Here is a 16,946-nt window from a genome sequence, read left to right on the forward strand (position 1 = left end):
TAATGGAACCACCATTTGACCCAGCTATCCTAGTCCTCAGTTATACCTAAAGGATTTAAAATCAGCATACTACAATGATACATCCACGTTAATGTTTATAGCAGCGCAATTCACAAGAGCTAAACTGTAGAACCTTCTTGCATTATCTCACGCATGAGATTTTGGGGGATGCCTCACATCCAAATCATAACACTGGATAAAAAACAAAAATACAATTTACCAGCACTGCTCAAGACCTCCATAAATCAATTAGGATTTTGAATCTCCCAAGAAACAGCTCAGGTTTATTTTCCATGGAAATTAGAGGACTGAGAAGTGTTGGGTGGCACTGAGTCTTGGTGAATTCTGCATCCCCTTTCCTAGGGATTATACAGAGTATCCCCATTTTTTCAAGTGAGTAAGTAGCTAACACAAATTCAATACTATGTGTTCATACAATATGATAAGAGTTGCAGTTAGACCCGATGATGAGAGGTCTTCTATTAATGTAGGCCTAATTTCTGAAAATGATGTGTAAGAGATCTATGTAAAAATGTTTTCTTATGTTCAAATGAACAGCATGCAACCTTAGTATAATAATTAGACTTCTCTAGAGCGATCTTTGGAAATCCTTCCTGAAAAAGCACTCAGAAAGCATGGGGTTAAGAGACCTGCTGTAACCAGTGTTCATGCACAGAAAATATAACCTCTCGGGCAATAATATGTTCACCAGCTATGCACCCCTGGGAGAACTCCTCTGAGTGGTTGCCTTTGGCTGACAGGCTCTGCAGTAACTCCTGCAGTTTTGTGCTTCTTGAGCTATTGTTCCACACTTTGCTTTTGTGTGTCTTGCTCCTCTTCTTGAAGTTGTTGCTTGTACTTCTGTAGTCTGATGCCTCTCTGGCTGTTTATAAGGTTCTTTTAACACCAACCCTAGCTTCTCCTACAACAAATATGGGGTCCTCCCTATAAACACCCACATTTCTGGGCTCACATGGCCTCCAGCTCTTTGTCAGAGCAAAGATCTAATGCCACTGAATATCACACTTGGCGTTTGGGGCTAAGACAGTGCCACAGAGTTGAAGGGATAGGGGACTTCCTGCCTTCTGCCATCCCTAAGGCTCAGCTCTGAAAGTGTAAACCCCATGATTGATAGTCCAAGTAGGACAAACCAACCAAATCTCTAGGGAAACTGGGGGCTGCCCCATAACCCACTCCGTCTCTGAGAATTTCCTCTCCTTTTTGGCTATATAATGGGGCTCCCTGAGCTAGCACAATGCTTCTCCCTGAAGCTTCAGATAAGTGGCTTTTCTTAAAACTAAGCCTGCATTTTACCAAGGCGCCGCCAATTGTGTAGCGTGGAAGTCCTAAAAGCTTTTCGAGTACCAGTTCTGGACATTTAGCTTTACTTTCGTCCTTTGTAAACAGCAGTGGCAGCAGAGTATACTTTAAGGACAAAGAAGCAAGAAATCCTTTGAGTCTTGAGACCCTTTCAAGTGCTGCGGTGGGTGACAGGCAGATTCATCTATGTGAGTTAAGAGTCATCATGTGCCCCTGTGGCTCTTAGAGTTGAAGGGCTCATGCTGCTCAGTCTCCTGCTTTACCTGCTGCTGCCCATGGTCCTAAATGTGTTCTTACATTCCCTGGTTGGTACTCTCCTGGGGGCTTAGCAGACACTATACTTACCACCCTCTTTCCTCTGGGACCAGCTTAGGCATCCTGTCTTAGGTACTTTGCTGGACTATAAACCTCATGAGGGCAAGTCCTCTTACCTACCTTGTTCACTGCTGTAGCAATGGCTCCTAGAATTTTGCCTGGTATATATGGTTGGCCAATAGTGAATGATCTGTCACATAGAGTAAGTCTCTTTCAATCTGATTCTCAATTCCTACACAGGGTGAATTTTGTAATGCCAGAATGATCTATTAATCTTATCATTAGAGTTGGGGTCTTTAGGAAGTGTCCAATTTTAATTTGAGCTCAGTGTTCTATTTTGAAGATTTTGAATTTCCTGAAAGCACCAGTAATGACTGTTGTATCATCTGGTGGTTGACAGCAGAGATCCTATATGATGCTATCTCAGACTATATGAATTGGGAATCTGAGGTCCACTCTAGTGCCTAATAGCAAAACTGCTGTCATCTCTATGTTGGCATAAAACCAAGTTGAAGGTAGGCCTGGTCAGGGTCTGGTGGAAGCAGACTGAAGTCAGGAATATTCCTAGAGAGTTGAACCCTGGGACAAGCAGTGCCTTCCTGGGAGCAGTGGTGGCCGGAGTATTCCTCTGGCTGTGGCCTTGACCAAGACAGGTGTGGGCCTCAGACACAGGAAGCTGAGTCTGTTGGGCTGAACTTTAAAGATAACATTTTCTTATAGAAAGTGGCATTGAGAATTACTGGAGGGGGTGGGAACAGAGAGACAGAGAGAAAGAGAGAACACTATCGAGAGATAGAGAACAAACAGAATTTCTCTGTAAATTGCCTTATCTAATAATTGAATTTGAAGGGTGTGGACTTAAGTCTGCCCCTGGAGAAGAAGCAGGACATTGCCTTGGGTTAGTGGGGGCTCAATGCTCCAGGAGACAAGGTGGAGAATGTCTGAAGCTGGGGAAAACGAGGAGATCATGAAAATGGTTTGAACCAACTATTTGCTATGGATATGTCAATGTTGCTTCTAGGAGCAGAGAACAGTATAGTCAAATATGATGGATACAATGGCTAATGGAGGGATGGAAATGAAGGTGCTTGTGTGTTGACACTGTGTTGGAAAGGCTCAATGGTTAGGCTCATAAATCCAAAATGTCAAGAAGGAAGATGAGGCAGTGGGGGAGATGATTTTACCTTGTCTAGAGCTGCTTGGTGTTCTCAATAGGTTGAGACTAATTTTTCTGCCCTTTTGGAGCCTCCATTCTTGTGGACAATTCAGGTTATCAAGCCTGATTCCACAGACCAGAAATGTCTGCATCCCATTTCTGCTCCAGCCAAGGTTCTCAGGGAGCACGAAGGTGAACCCCTCACAACTACGCTGTTGGTCTAGGTCCTGTGGCGCATGCTCCCTATGCACAATTACATAGTCACTATATCACAGAGCTCTCCTTAGGCACAACTCAGGTATTCATGGGATCCTAGAGGCATCTTGGGCCTTCAACAATACAGGTCTATATGGGAAAGAAGAGACTGAAATGAAGTTGGCCAAGATGTATAAATAGCAAGCTAAGATGGAGTGAACTGCTGCGGAGGATTAAACTTACTCACATCTCTGGGGACTGGTGGTTGAGGTCTTTCTCTTCAGGCAGCTCCATAGGTTGGGAAATGGGCACAAGGCAATAAAACCGTGTTGGGCAGACAGAAATTTTCCCCACTACATTCCATCTCTTATGACTTTCTGTTTCCACTAGTCTTGAGTTCCAATCCTACTGGGATAAGAGGAGAGTCTTTTTCTTTATTGCAACAAGGAAAGAAGCAGGATCTAAAAAGGTCACTCTGGGAAGAAAGATTTTGATAATCCACATTCTTTGGTAGGCCTTGGAGAATGACTCTGAACCACCAGGAAAAAAAAAAAAAGAGAGAGAGAAATTCTGAAAGCGAAGAATCTGCTGGCTTCCAGCTACCTGTTCATTTTAGCTGATACATCATTTTAGCTGATATGTGCTTATGGAGAATGAGGAGAATGATCCCTGGTCCTTGGTCCTTGGATAGGGGACTGGGAGCTCAGGGTTATGATACTATCATGTTGAAAGTTAAAGTAGGATCAGGGTGTAAAGCCACCTTTATAGAGGAGGCATTGGGACTGTGAGGACAGGGTTAGCAAAGACCTGGAGAAGAAATGAGGATGATGGGTAGGACCCAAAAGGGGAAGAGTAGAGGAGGCCTCTCAGGGCAGAAATTATACTGCAGATGGCTCAGTCACAGTGTTTGACAAAGCATTTCATGGGACAGTGAGACTGGGCTGGGCATAATGTATGCATAGGATGTAGGACAGGAGGGCTGGGGTCAGATGAGGGCAGGCTTGTATGCTGAGTGAAGAAGCTGTAGTTCCTGCTTAGCTGCTGTGTCAGTCTCCTTCCACTTGCTCTGTTGGAAATGAAGGGCCTACATGCCACCTTGTGTCTCAGATTCAAGTCCCCTTCCATTATTATCATCTTCCCAAGACAGTGGCCTTCAGACCCAGAGCTGCTCTTGAAGAAAGTGGGGGAGGTCCTGTAGGCTGGGAGTCTGGCTTGTCTGTGATTCTGCTCCTTCCTTTCTTAGCTGCATGACTGTAAGGAGGTAGCTGAACTGCTCCAGCCTCAGTTTCCTCAACATAAAAATGGGAGAAATGATCACCTACCTCACACGTATAATCATGGACAGTGTGTATGTGAATACACCCAGCAAACTGAAGCACCTTCCTATTCTGTGAAGCCTCCTGTGGTGTGATTTTGTATGAAACCAACAACTAACTGACCTTGAACTCTGCATTTTTGTCTTTTAAAAATTTTTTTTTTCCTGCTATGTTGGCCAAGGGCCGGATAAAATAAGGAGAAGCTCACACAGGGAAATCATCCAGAAATGTTGAATCCACAGAGGGAAAATAATACAAATAACTAAGTGCCATATATGCAATATAAATTCATAAGGTATATTGCACATTTTAGAAATATATCGCCACGCTGTATATTCTAAATGTCACATAATGGGCTCAGTTTTCTGATATCTCAAATATATCTTCCAGGCTGTCAAGTATATTTTAAAAATGAGTATCTTTTTAATGGCTCATAGTGGGTAACCTCAGCAGAATAAGAGAAAATTCATTATTTCTCCCGGTGCTAAGTGACTTGTACATCTAGAGGTGGTCAGGGAAAGCGAAAAAAGATAAGTTCTTTTTGGTTTGTGGCTTAGGAAGGTTTGGGGAGGAAAGATGCCCTCTCAGGGCACAGTATAAATGGCCTGGGTGGGAGATGAAAACTATGCTAACTAATGGGAGGAAGGAGGGGGGTTGAGGAATCTCTGTCGAGCCAGATGAATAGCTTAGGCAGTGAAATACTGGCTAGCTTGAGCCCGAGATGCTGCTTAAAATTCTGGCTCTATGTTACCTTCTAGGAGGGAAAGGAGAGGATTTGTTGTCATTGCTATAGGGACGAGAAGGGAGGACAGAGGGGAGGGAGTGAACTATATTGGGTGCCAACTGTGGGACAGATACTATATCTAGGTTATCTTGTTTAATCCTCCTTGGATCCTTGGTGGAGTGCGGGGGGGGGGGGGGGGGGGGGTTGTTGGCATTTTTATCTCTATTTTGTTGACAAAGAAACAGGCTCAGAGCTGAGGAATGGGTTAAAGGTCATACCTCGTGGGTTGGTACTTAGTTCTGCATGGTTCCAAATACAATCTTACTGGTAGAGGATGTAAAGCTGGTCTCGTTTGCATTTGTTGAGACCTGGTTTACTGGCAGGGCTGCCTTGAATTTTCTTCTGGAAACAGTGGTGGTCTCTGCCATGACTTCTCTGTGCGCACAGAGTGAAGGGCAATTAGTACCTTGGCGAGGTCTCTGCATTGTCTGCTATGCTAGGCATGCCACTCTTAAGTGTGTCATTCGAATAATTCCATATGACCTGTGCTACTCCTGAGCCTCAGGCTTCATCACATACACACAACAGAAGTAAGTGCACCAACCCAGTCATTCCCATTTCTATATGCAGAGTAACTTGTGTGTGTTTGCATATAGTTTTACATATATGACACCAGGTCCTGCCCAGCTTTGTAACAGCTCATTTGTGTGTGTGAAAGACAATACAAGCACGTGAAATAAGGTTTCCCATTCATTCCCAGGACTCTAGGGGCAGACCATTAAGAATGCATCGCCAGTCTGACACTCCTTGCTGTGAAGGGTATTAAATACTCACATACCACAGCTCCTCCAAGGAGCAGGGATAAATATGGCAGGTATGAAATGGGTCTAAATTGCTCTTGATGGCTCGATTCAATAATGTTGGTCTTTTCCTTACAGTGCTATATAACAATAGTCATTTTCAAAATGGGGTGCTGCAGTTGTTTTTAAGAAAGAATTGACAATTTTGACCCACAGAGTAGTGATTTGCAAAATGTTCTTTCTTTAAGCCATTCACTAGAAAATGCAGGAAGCCCACAAGTGCTGAACTTGAGTCGAAAACGACTGTAACTAATGATAGCGCTAAGCAGGGAAAGAAAGCGCAGCCTTAGTGGTGATGTTCCAGGGTCAGAACTGAGGCCAGGGAAAGGCAGAAATGAGAGCTTCATTATAGACAATTGGGCTCAGAAGTCCCTGAATAAACCTTATTTTACTTTACTTTGCAGACACATTTTACATTGTTGGCTCTGCATTTTACAGCCCCCATATGGGATTCAATCCAGAAGAATAACTGCATTAGACAAAGGGACAGTGACTTCTAGAACCACCTGTCGGACATACCTGTTAAATGCTCTGACTCCCCTGGAACATCTGCTGAGCACTTGTATTCTTTATGCAAAGTCATAAGAAATAGTTCAAGAAACTCTGCTTGGAGTTGATAGCACTTGACAGTTATGGGAGCAAATAATCTATTCTTTACTTTCTCATGGTTGTTTACATGGGTCCTCAACTTGTGTGTATATGTGAAAATTTTAAGTATACATTTGTGAGGCATCTCTTTATTTCTCTCTGCTCCTGGTGGGGTATTCATTTCAGAGTTGTCTCTGAACTTGTCCACTCATGCACACTTGACCATGAAGGTAGATAGATAATTATCTATCAAATCAGTCCCCTGATTTGATTGGCAGATATGAAGGCTGAGGGAAATAATGTCACAAAGTCCAAAGCAAGAAGTGGCTTTTTAAAAAGACATTGCCTTTTCTGTCTTTGAATTTTCTAAAGCCTGGAGCATGAAATAACGTCTATCAAAGGACTTCAGGGCAATAAGAGGAGAAAGGGAGTGGATTTTTGTAATCTAAGAAATGGTATGGGGACAGAGGTCAGGGCAGGGGTGGTAGAATTGGTATGCCTAATGACAGTTCTTAGAGAGATCAAAATATCAAAGGAAGCAGTTGCATTCTGCGCTCTCAGAGAGTGGCATACACTTCCCTTTGCCTTGGAGTTAGCCTTCACAAAATCTTCACCCTGTCATGTGCCTTAGAAGGAAGCATTGCTAGGTTATAAGGGCCTACTTTGGCCTTGAGTATCAGCAGCCAACATGATGGGAACTGGAGGCCTCCCGGCTATTTTCTATGGGCCAATTTGTTGTACTCCTGGGAGGGAAGGAGGTACCAGTAATGAGATTCATTTCCTTTTTTCCTCAAATATTTTATTCTTTTATCAAAGCTATATTGAAATGGATGTCAAGGCCAATTAACAGAAATTTGGAGCAGCAAACTGTGTAAAAAAAAATGTGTTATTGCTTCCACCAGATGAAGCCCTCCAGATCAGCCTAGTGGGTGTCTTTGGTTCATCCTTGGGCTTCTGTGTCCTTGAGTTCTATAAAGTTCTTCTAGGGAAGTCATTGAGTGAGGTGCTGGGAGAGACTCTGGAGCATGCAAGGGGTTGTAGCTGTCTAGTGTGGTAGGCAAGATCCTGGGCATCATCAACAGGAGCATGGTCAGGAGGATTGGTCCATTTTCTGCTTTTAAGTGCATTTCCAATGTCCAGCTTTCAGATTAGAACAGAGGAGAACACATCAGAGGTAATATTAATGTTCTAATGAAAGAACTTCATCATCTCATGGGTCTGTCAAGTAAAGTACAAACAAGAATCTGGGCTACACTCACCCAAACATTACTAATTAAATACACTTACACATTGGTAATATCAGAAGGTACAATGGTGCTGACACCCCACAACACATCTTCCTGTTGAATAACCTTGCTTCCCTATGTACTGTCAGCTCTCTGCTGGTACATGGCTGTCACCCCATGCATTCATCAGGATGAGCTGTGCTAACAATAATGCTAAATATCAGTGGCTTAAAACAATAACATCTACTCTCTCACACATGACATCCTCATTGTAGGTTTGTTGGTGACTCTGTTGTGTGCCAACCTCATGCAGGCAGGGAGGGAGGCTCCTTCCTCATGCTTTCCTAGGGAGTGGGACCCTTGCTCAGGTTCTGTGCTTCAGAGTGCCCCATGGTTTAGAGTGGCCTTCTTAAAAGTATCTGTATCTGGCTGGGCACAATCCATGAGCCACTTGTCAAGCAGAAACGAACTTTATTTTTAGAACACACGCTGTACCACAGGAGCTCTTCAGGAATTCCCTCAGAGCCCAACTGCCACCACCGGCTTCTGGTAAGCCTTTCAACCCCCACTCCTCCTCTCTTGAGGCCGATTGGCTGGGTCGCATGGGCAGAGCCAAAAGAGTCCCCCATTGAGCAGCTCCATGGTCTGAAAGGGTGGGGAAATAGCCCAATGAGCATCACTACAGAGGAGTCAATCAGCTGGAAGCTGGAAATTTGCTGGGGCTGCTGTGAGCCAATCAGCTGGAAGTTTGCTGGGGCCAGCTGTGAGCCAATCAGCTGGAAGTTTGCTGGGGCCAGCTGTGAGCCAATCAGCTGGAAGTTTGCTGGGGCCCCTTCGGCTATGGCTCTCAACAGTTTAGAGTGGCCTTCTTAAAAGTATCTGTATCCCTCTTTGGTGGCTGTGACCAGCCAATGCTTACAGGGAACTCTCAATCTGGATCGGGTTCAATATGTGTCCTAGTGGCTGGAAATGCATACCCTGAATTTTTCTGTCTCTATCTAGAGTCTGGGACTGGCTGGGCCAGAGCTGGCAGTTATCTTGATGGTGTGTATAGCACACCACTGGGACACACAGTGGCCCAAGTCCATCTTTCTACTTTCTGGGGGTATTAGCCAACCTCTGTTAAGCATGTGGGGCTGACCAGATACCTAGAAGACCATTTTGCTTCAATGGGGGTGCAAGACCATCTTGTACATATAGGAGTCACCCTGGACCTACTAGCTAGACTCAACCTCCAAGGGAGTGATCTGGCAAGTGGTTATACTATGGTCCTTGTTTTATGGAATTGTATGGAATTGTGTCAGTAGAATGGTGTGACTCATACAAGAGACATGATGAATTTAGGGTTGTGTCATGCATATTCCAACTGCCTCTGTTCTGCCACATCCAAAGGCAGCTGGAGTGATGGCAAAGTTACTTTGTACTGTATATGCCCTCATCACTGGCTATTGGGTGGTTGCTGTATTTCTGTTGCAGGCAGTATGACAAATATCTGATAGCCCCTTGATTGCCTGCACCTATATTCCCTGAATACTTCTAAAATGATTGTTCTGCAATGCAATAAGTCCTCCAACAATTGTCTTTTCTTGATTTTGACCCATATGGTGACATTGCATTCTCCAAGATTGGTTTTAAGTCAGGCAGAATGAAGGACAAAAACTTTGTGCAAATGGGATGGCATTTTTCTCCCTACCCATGTCCTTTTGTGTTACTTTCCTATTGTAGGTAGTTCATGGAAAGTTTATTTAAAAAAACTTTTTATGGTACTAGGGATCTAACCCAGGGCCTCACACATACTAGGTGAGTGCTCTACCATTAAACTCTAGCTCCATCTCAGGAGTGTCATCAATATTGATAGAAATTCCATTCAAGGTAGGCAGTGAGGTCATTGGAAGATGTGTTTTTCTATTTTTAGAGCATAAAATACCAAATGCTAAATTTAACATCATCAGAAAATGAATTATCTTACACATTTTCCTGTACACTCTGGTTAAGAATTGCATTCACCATCAACGAAACATAAGAATGAGTTATAAAAGAGACGTCAAGGACTAAGGATATAGCTTAGTGGTAGAGCACTTGCCAGGCATGCAAGGGGCCCTGGGTTTAGTCCCTAACACTGCAAAAACAATCAAAACCAAAAGCAAAAATAAGCACTTGGAAGCTAGTGTTCAAAGATGGCATGATGGATGATGTGCATGGGATGTAACCAGGGTTAAATAAACAATATTTATAAATTTGAGAGGCAAAATTATTCAAGTCACTTCAGTACAATCAGGTCCCCAAACCATGGCCTTGTGAATAACAGTGTTGCTACTTTTCTCTTGTGGCAGGAATATAACATTAGTAAGGAATGGTGTAATCAACAATAAAGGACAGGAAGATGTGCTTCCTAGATGTGAACAGGAAACGATGGCATGCACGTTGGACAAAAATCAATTATATAAGTACCCATGTGCCAAAGTATACCCTGAAACTATCACCACAGTCATAACAATGAACGTATCGATTCTTCCCAGAAACTTGCTTGTACCCCTTTGTAACTCTTCTTTCTGATCTATTCAGCTGTCACCCTCTTCAGGCAGCAAGTGATCCACTTGATGTCTTCATAGATTAGCTTCAAATTTTTTTTTAGAATTTTATGTATACAAAATCATATAGTTTCTACAAGTGTTTATATGGATGTAGACTTTAGTTCTCTCAGATAAAACTCAGGATAGCAATGACTGCCTCATGCGGTAGCTTTAGTTATATTCTGCAATTTTTGGTATATCGTGTTTTCAGTTCAGTTCATAAGGCATCCTACTTTCCCTTTTGACTTATTCTTTGAGCCATGTGTTAGAACTATGTTAACTTGGTTTCCACATACTTAGTGATTTTTCAGATATTTTTCTGGTACTGATTGCTAATTTAATGGCATTATAATCAGATAACAAATTACATATGAGTTAAATCCTCTAAAAAAATATAAAACTTGTTTTATTGCTCATATTATATCTCAGTAAATATACTGCACCTGCTACTTTTGGATGTATTATTTGTCATAGTTTAGTTCTTGAATGGTCCCCAGATGCCATATGTTAAAGGTTTATCTGTCAGCCTGTGATGCTATTAAGAGGTGATGGAGCCTTTAAGGTGTGGAAACTAGTAGGAGAAAGTTATGTTACTGGGGGCATGTCCTTGAATGAGATATAGGGACTTTAACCTCTTTCTTTCTGCTTCCTGAATACTATGAGGAAGCTATCCATTCCCACCATAATATACTATGCTGCCACAGGCTCAGAGCAATGTGGCCAAGTAACCATTGACTGAAACTTCTGAAACCTTGAGCCCCAATAAACCTTTCCTCCTTTAAATTGTGTATTATAGGTATTTGTCACAGTGATGAAAAGCTAACATACTATTCTATAACTATCAATTAGGTTTAAATTGGCTGATAGTGTTGTTCAGTTTACTATATTCTTACTGATTTTCTGCAAACTTGTTCTATCAATTCTTGAAGAATGTATTCTAACAAAAAATAGTCTTTTCTTTTTTTTCCTTGCAGTTCTATCATTGCTGTACTTATTATGAAAGTCTATTATTAGATAGATAAACCTTTAGGAAAATTATGTCCTCTTGACAAACTAACCTCACTGTGAAATGCTTCTCTTCATCCTTGGGAATTTTCTTTGTTCTGAAATCTTTTTGAGTAGTGTTACATGGTATATTTTCTTCAGTGCATTTCCTGTAGGCATGATACATTTGGCTTTGTTTTTCAAAATTTAGTTCATCCACCTCTGCATTTCATTGAAGTGATCAGGCTATTTGCATTTAATATGATCTGTAATATGGTTGAGTTCAAGTTTACCAATTTGCTGTTTGTTTTTAATTTTTGTCATCTGGCCTTTGTCATACCCCTCTTTTTTCCTGCTATTTTATGAGTTGAATATATTTTATGATACCCTTTTTATCTGTTCTGTCATCTATGTGCTGTGTTATTTCAGTGAACTTTTAAGATTTACTATAGACACATACAACCCATCCCATTCTGCCTTCAAGACTCTTATTACACTGTGTTTCCATTTTTTCCCTCCCAGCCCTAGGGCTTTTGTTATCATTTCACCTCTATAAATGTTAAAACCTCCCCCACACATTGCTCCTTTCACTTAAAATAATCAGGAATCTTTTAGAGAGATTTAAAGCAAACTTTTAAAGTTGTTTCCCACACATCATTACCATTTCCAGAGTTCTTTGATCCTTTGTGTAGATCCAGATTTCTATCTGGAATTATATTTCTTCCACCTGAAAAATATTCTTTAACATTTGTTGTAGCGTAGTTCTGTCGATAATGGATTCTTTTAGCTTTTGAACGTCCAATGTGTTTTCATTTTGCCTTCATTTTTGAAGGATATTTTCACGGGCTATAGAATGTTAGGTTGCCATTTTTGCTTTTGCTTTTCTTTCAGTACTAAAAAAGACGTTATCACTCCATTTTTTTGTTTATGTCTTAGAAATCCATTGTCCCCTTATTTTTGTTTCTGATTATTTATCTTTATTTCTCTGGGTGCTTTCAAGAGTTTTATTTTTATCAATGACTTTTAGAACTAATGGGATATAGTGTAGTTTTACTCATGTTTCTTGTACTTAAAGTTCTTGGAACTTTGTGGATCTGTATGTTTATACTTTTAGCAATTTGGAATGCTTTTTGGTTATTGTTTCTTTAAATATATTTTGTTTACCTCTGTGTCTCTTTTCCTCAGAAATTATCATTATGTGAGTATTTATTAGCTTTTGTGAAATTATCACACAACTCTGTATTCTATTCATTTTTTCAATATTTTCCCTTTAGATATAATTTTGAGTATTTTCTATTGATATGTCTTGAAGTCACTAATTCTCCTCTCCTTCTTCTAGTAGCTGATCTGATGTTAAGCCCATTTAGTGGTCTTAAAACTCAGTCACTTTAGTGTTTATATATGGAAGTTTGACTTTTTTGTAATTCTATATTCCTGCTTAATATGATTATGCTTTACTTTGGTGTATTGAATACATGAAGTGTGATTACAATATTCATTCTAGTATCTTTGGCTACTAATTCTATCATCTCTGTCATTCCTCAGTTTTTATTTTTTAGTTGTTCTTTGCCTCATTTGTAGCCATGTTTTCTTGCTTTTTGGTGTAACTGTTATTTTTTGATTTAACAGTGGATATTGTAAATTTTATCTGGAATCTTGGACATTCTTTGTGCAGCTGTACATTTTCTTAAAATTTGTTTTCGGATCCAATTAAATTACTTGGAAAAAGTTAATACTCTTGGTTCTTGCTTTTTATCTTTGTTAGCAAGGAGCAGAGAGACTAGGATATAGCCTCTGGCTAATTTCCCCACTATTAAGGTAAAATTCTTAGGAGTACTCTATTAATACCCTGTGAATCACAAAGTTAGTTGGCTTTGGTGGTAGAGAACAACCTCTAGTAGTTTATCTAGAAAGGTAATGTATTCGGGACTTATATATCCTAAAACACCTTTTGTTTATCCTTATGTTTTTCTTTTCTTTTCTAAAAAGCATTTACAACATAGGATGACCAGTCCTAACTCCCAGATAGGCATCAAGAAAGAGACCCACCCCTAACTTTCAAGGCACCAAGTAGGTTATATTTATGATTTGGGTAAATTTCAGCAAGCCAATACCAGCAAATTCTCTTTGAGAACTCTAGCCCATCAGGACAAACATTGAGTCAGGATGTCTCAGGTCCTACCCTTGTATTTGATTAAAGTTTTTCTGAGTTTGAATTCTACTATGGATTGGAAAATATCTTTCCTCAGGATCTGAAGGAAATGATTCTATTGCTTCTAGTGTCTAGTTTTGCTGCTAAGAATCCCAACCTCATTTGCTTCCTGACCCATTGTATATGACTTGCTATTTCTTTCTGAAAACTTTTAGAATATTCTCTTTATTCTCACTTTTCTAAAATTATAGTATGCTGAATCTAGAAATGTATTTAATTTTATAAAATCCCCTGGGTATTTGGTGAGACTTTTCAATCTGAAGCTCATACTGTTTAGTTCTTGGGAATTTTCTTGAATCATTTTGCTGATAGTAATCTTCCATATGTTTTTCTGGAAATAACATCATTCAGAAATTGGACCACTTAATCTAATCATTTTCTTCTTAGGGTGAAAATTCACATTTTACATCTATTTACTTTCTGCTCTACTTTTTGTAATATTTAAAAACTTATCTTCCAAAACTTTTATTAAGTTATTTTCCTATTGTCATGTTTTCAATTTTTGAGAATTCCTTTTCATGTTCAGATTTTCTTCTTTTCCCTCTTCTTTTTAAATTCTGTGCCACCTTTTTTCTTTGATGGATGCAATATCTTCCCCCTTTTAACTAGTTGCTATTTGTTTGGTGTTTTGTTCTGAGTTCCAGGTTAGAAGAGAGTGCCCCATGTCAGATAGTCCTTGGTTGTTTGCTCACAAGCAAAGAGGATCACAAGCTCTGAATATCTGGATGCAGCTTCTAGACCAAGAGCTTCATTCTAGATTGATCAGCTTGAATTACTTACCAGAAACCTCCAGTGTTAATAATATTAGTGTTGTGCTCTTGGACTGGTTGGGTTCTCCAGAAAAGTCATTTCTCAACCTCTGCTGGAAAGGGTGGCTGGTGACCAGGGTTCTGGAGAAAGAGGGTGGCCAGTAATTAGTTTGCAGTTCTCCCTAATCCCTATTTTCCATGTGCTGCTCTCTGCCTCATCTGTGCATAGTGCTCCCTGTTCACATATAATCTCTTCTAATCTCCCCAGGTGATGGTGGGGGATACATTTAAAACCTAATGAAACAAAGAAGAAGTAATTTCCCAGTGGCATGTGATTGGAAGAAGGGTATCTATCTATCTATCTATTTATCTATCTATCTATCTATCTATCTACCTACCTATCTATCCATTCATCCATCTATCTGTAAGAATTTACTATGCACCAGGCATGGGTATACAAACTTTATACATCTTAACTTGCAAAGAGGATAAAAGTGTCAGTGCCCCATTTTTCAGATGCAAGAACTAAAGCAGAATGGTGAAATAGCTTGTCTAGACTTCTTAGTCAGGAACTGGCCAGCTGGCTCATGCAGCCAGGCAGTTGGGCTCCTTAATGTGTTATCTTGACAATGTTGCTCAGTCAGCTCCAGATCTGACAGATACACATCTTTCAAATGGTCCTCTGTTTCTTCCACTCCCACCATGGCACCCCACTTCCAGAGGTGATACCCCGTGCTGCCAATTCCTAAGGCTTTTGAAGATTCCATATTCTTATTTGGATTGTTTTCTGGCTCTCCCCACGGGTGGTTTAGCACTGCCAAGATAGTTACCACTCACCCATCTGCTTTCTAGCCTCCAGAATTAGAGAGTAGTTGTCTTCCCTCCTCTTTTCCCTGTCCTTTCTGGTTTATTCTTTTGAACAAAATCTCTTTGCTGTGGTTTAGTGGGCTTGTCAGAGAGGGCACATTGGATACATGTGCTTGATCTGCCATTTCTACCTTGAGGTTTTGAGGTGGAAGTTTATGCCACCTGGAGAGCACACAGACTTAATTTGGTTTGTAGGTTATAGAGAAATGGATGTTTCTTGCACCCCTAAATTTGTGGATAGAACTTATTCTATTTCATGTGCTCTGATGTGTACACATTCCTATTCATTTGAGAAATTCACATGTTCATCTCTGAAATATGGACATTTTGGAGATATAGGAAGATTTCTAAGGCAGAAAATGGCATTGTCCCCCTTCTCCTAACACACATAACCGAGCTACCTGATCTTATGGATATTAACTCCTGTGGCTTGAGCCTCCTCATTAGTCATATTCCCAAGAAGTTTTCCCAGGGTGCTGGCACCCTACTACCACTAGCATGCTTGAGATTATGAGTCTATGTTGCTAGCTGAGATATAATGCCCACCGTTTTTGAAGGTTTTTCCTCTTGTGGATGTTTCTCATGTGTGACCCCTTTGTTTCCTGGTTTCAGTTATAGATCCTTGACACTCTTGGGCTCCTTTTCACACCACCGGTCCAAAAGGCTGAATGTGTGCTCAATTCCACCTCAGTTATAGCCATGTTTTGACCCTCTTGATGAGTGGTAATACATTCGATGACAAGCTAGTCAAGTCCTTGCTATCCCAGAGCTGGTAATCCAACAGGGAAGACAAACACAGAGCTCAATACCATAACATGTAACAGGAATTTTGACAGCTGTAAAAATGGGAAGGGACAGGTTTACCCAGACAGAAGAGAGAAGGTTGGCTGAGTCCAGATCAGTACCTGTTTGAAGCCACACTCTGGACTTTGCCTAGTTTTCAAACTTAGTTTTATTAGTTACTGCCTCTGTGTTGGTTAGCACTTTGCCTAACCTTTACCCAAATAACATATCTGAAAATTAAGAGTGATTACACAAGTTAAGCCAACAGATTCATGTAAATCATTTGGCAAGGTGTATGACACACAGGTCAAGTGCTCAAAGATTAGCTTTAATTTCATATCTGTCTATCCAAACAAATATCTACTTCTCTTTAGGTCTTCCTTTGTTCTGCAAAGAATTTGGTGGAAAGAAAAAGATAGTGAAGGGCTCTCAGGGAGGGTTTAGTGAGTTCAGTTTTGGGAGTGACAAGTTTGCTGTGGCTGTGCTATAACCAAGTGAGGATTGAAACAGAGATTACAAAGATTTGGTTTCAGGTGCTCAAAGGAGAGGTCAGACACGTATTTTGTGAGTCATAAGCAAAGTCAAAGGAGGAAGTCAGATTAGAATAGGAGGAAGATTGATAATGCAGTAGACTGGGACATTATTATCTTGAAGAATGCCTTCATTACAAAATAGGAAGTGAGAGAGGGGAAAGGGAAGGGTGTCTTAGTCAGCTCACGCTGCCAGCACAAAATATAGGTAGTTTAAACAACAGGAATTAATTTTCACACAGTTTGGGAGGCTGGAAGTCTAAGATCAAGGTCTGTAGGGTCAGTTTCTGGTGAGGTCTCTTTTCCTAGCTTGGAGATGGCCAGCTTTTCACTGTTGTCCTCATGTGTGTGAATTAGGGGAAGGTGAGAGAGAAAAAGGAGAGGGAGAGGGAGCAAGTTCTCTGGTGTCTCTTGTACAGGCACTTATCCTACTGATCAGGACCCTGCCCTATGACTTAATTTACCTTAATTGCTTCTATAAAGACTCTTATCTCCAATTATAATCACTTGCATATATAAATTTGTGTGCAGGGATAGAACAATTCAAT

The sequence above is a fragment of the Urocitellus parryii genome, chromosome 5, assembly GCF_045843805.1.
Source record: "Urocitellus parryii isolate mUroPar1 chromosome 5, mUroPar1.hap1, whole genome shotgun sequence".
Lineage (NCBI taxonomy): Eukaryota > Metazoa > Chordata > Mammalia > Rodentia > Sciuridae > Urocitellus > Urocitellus parryii.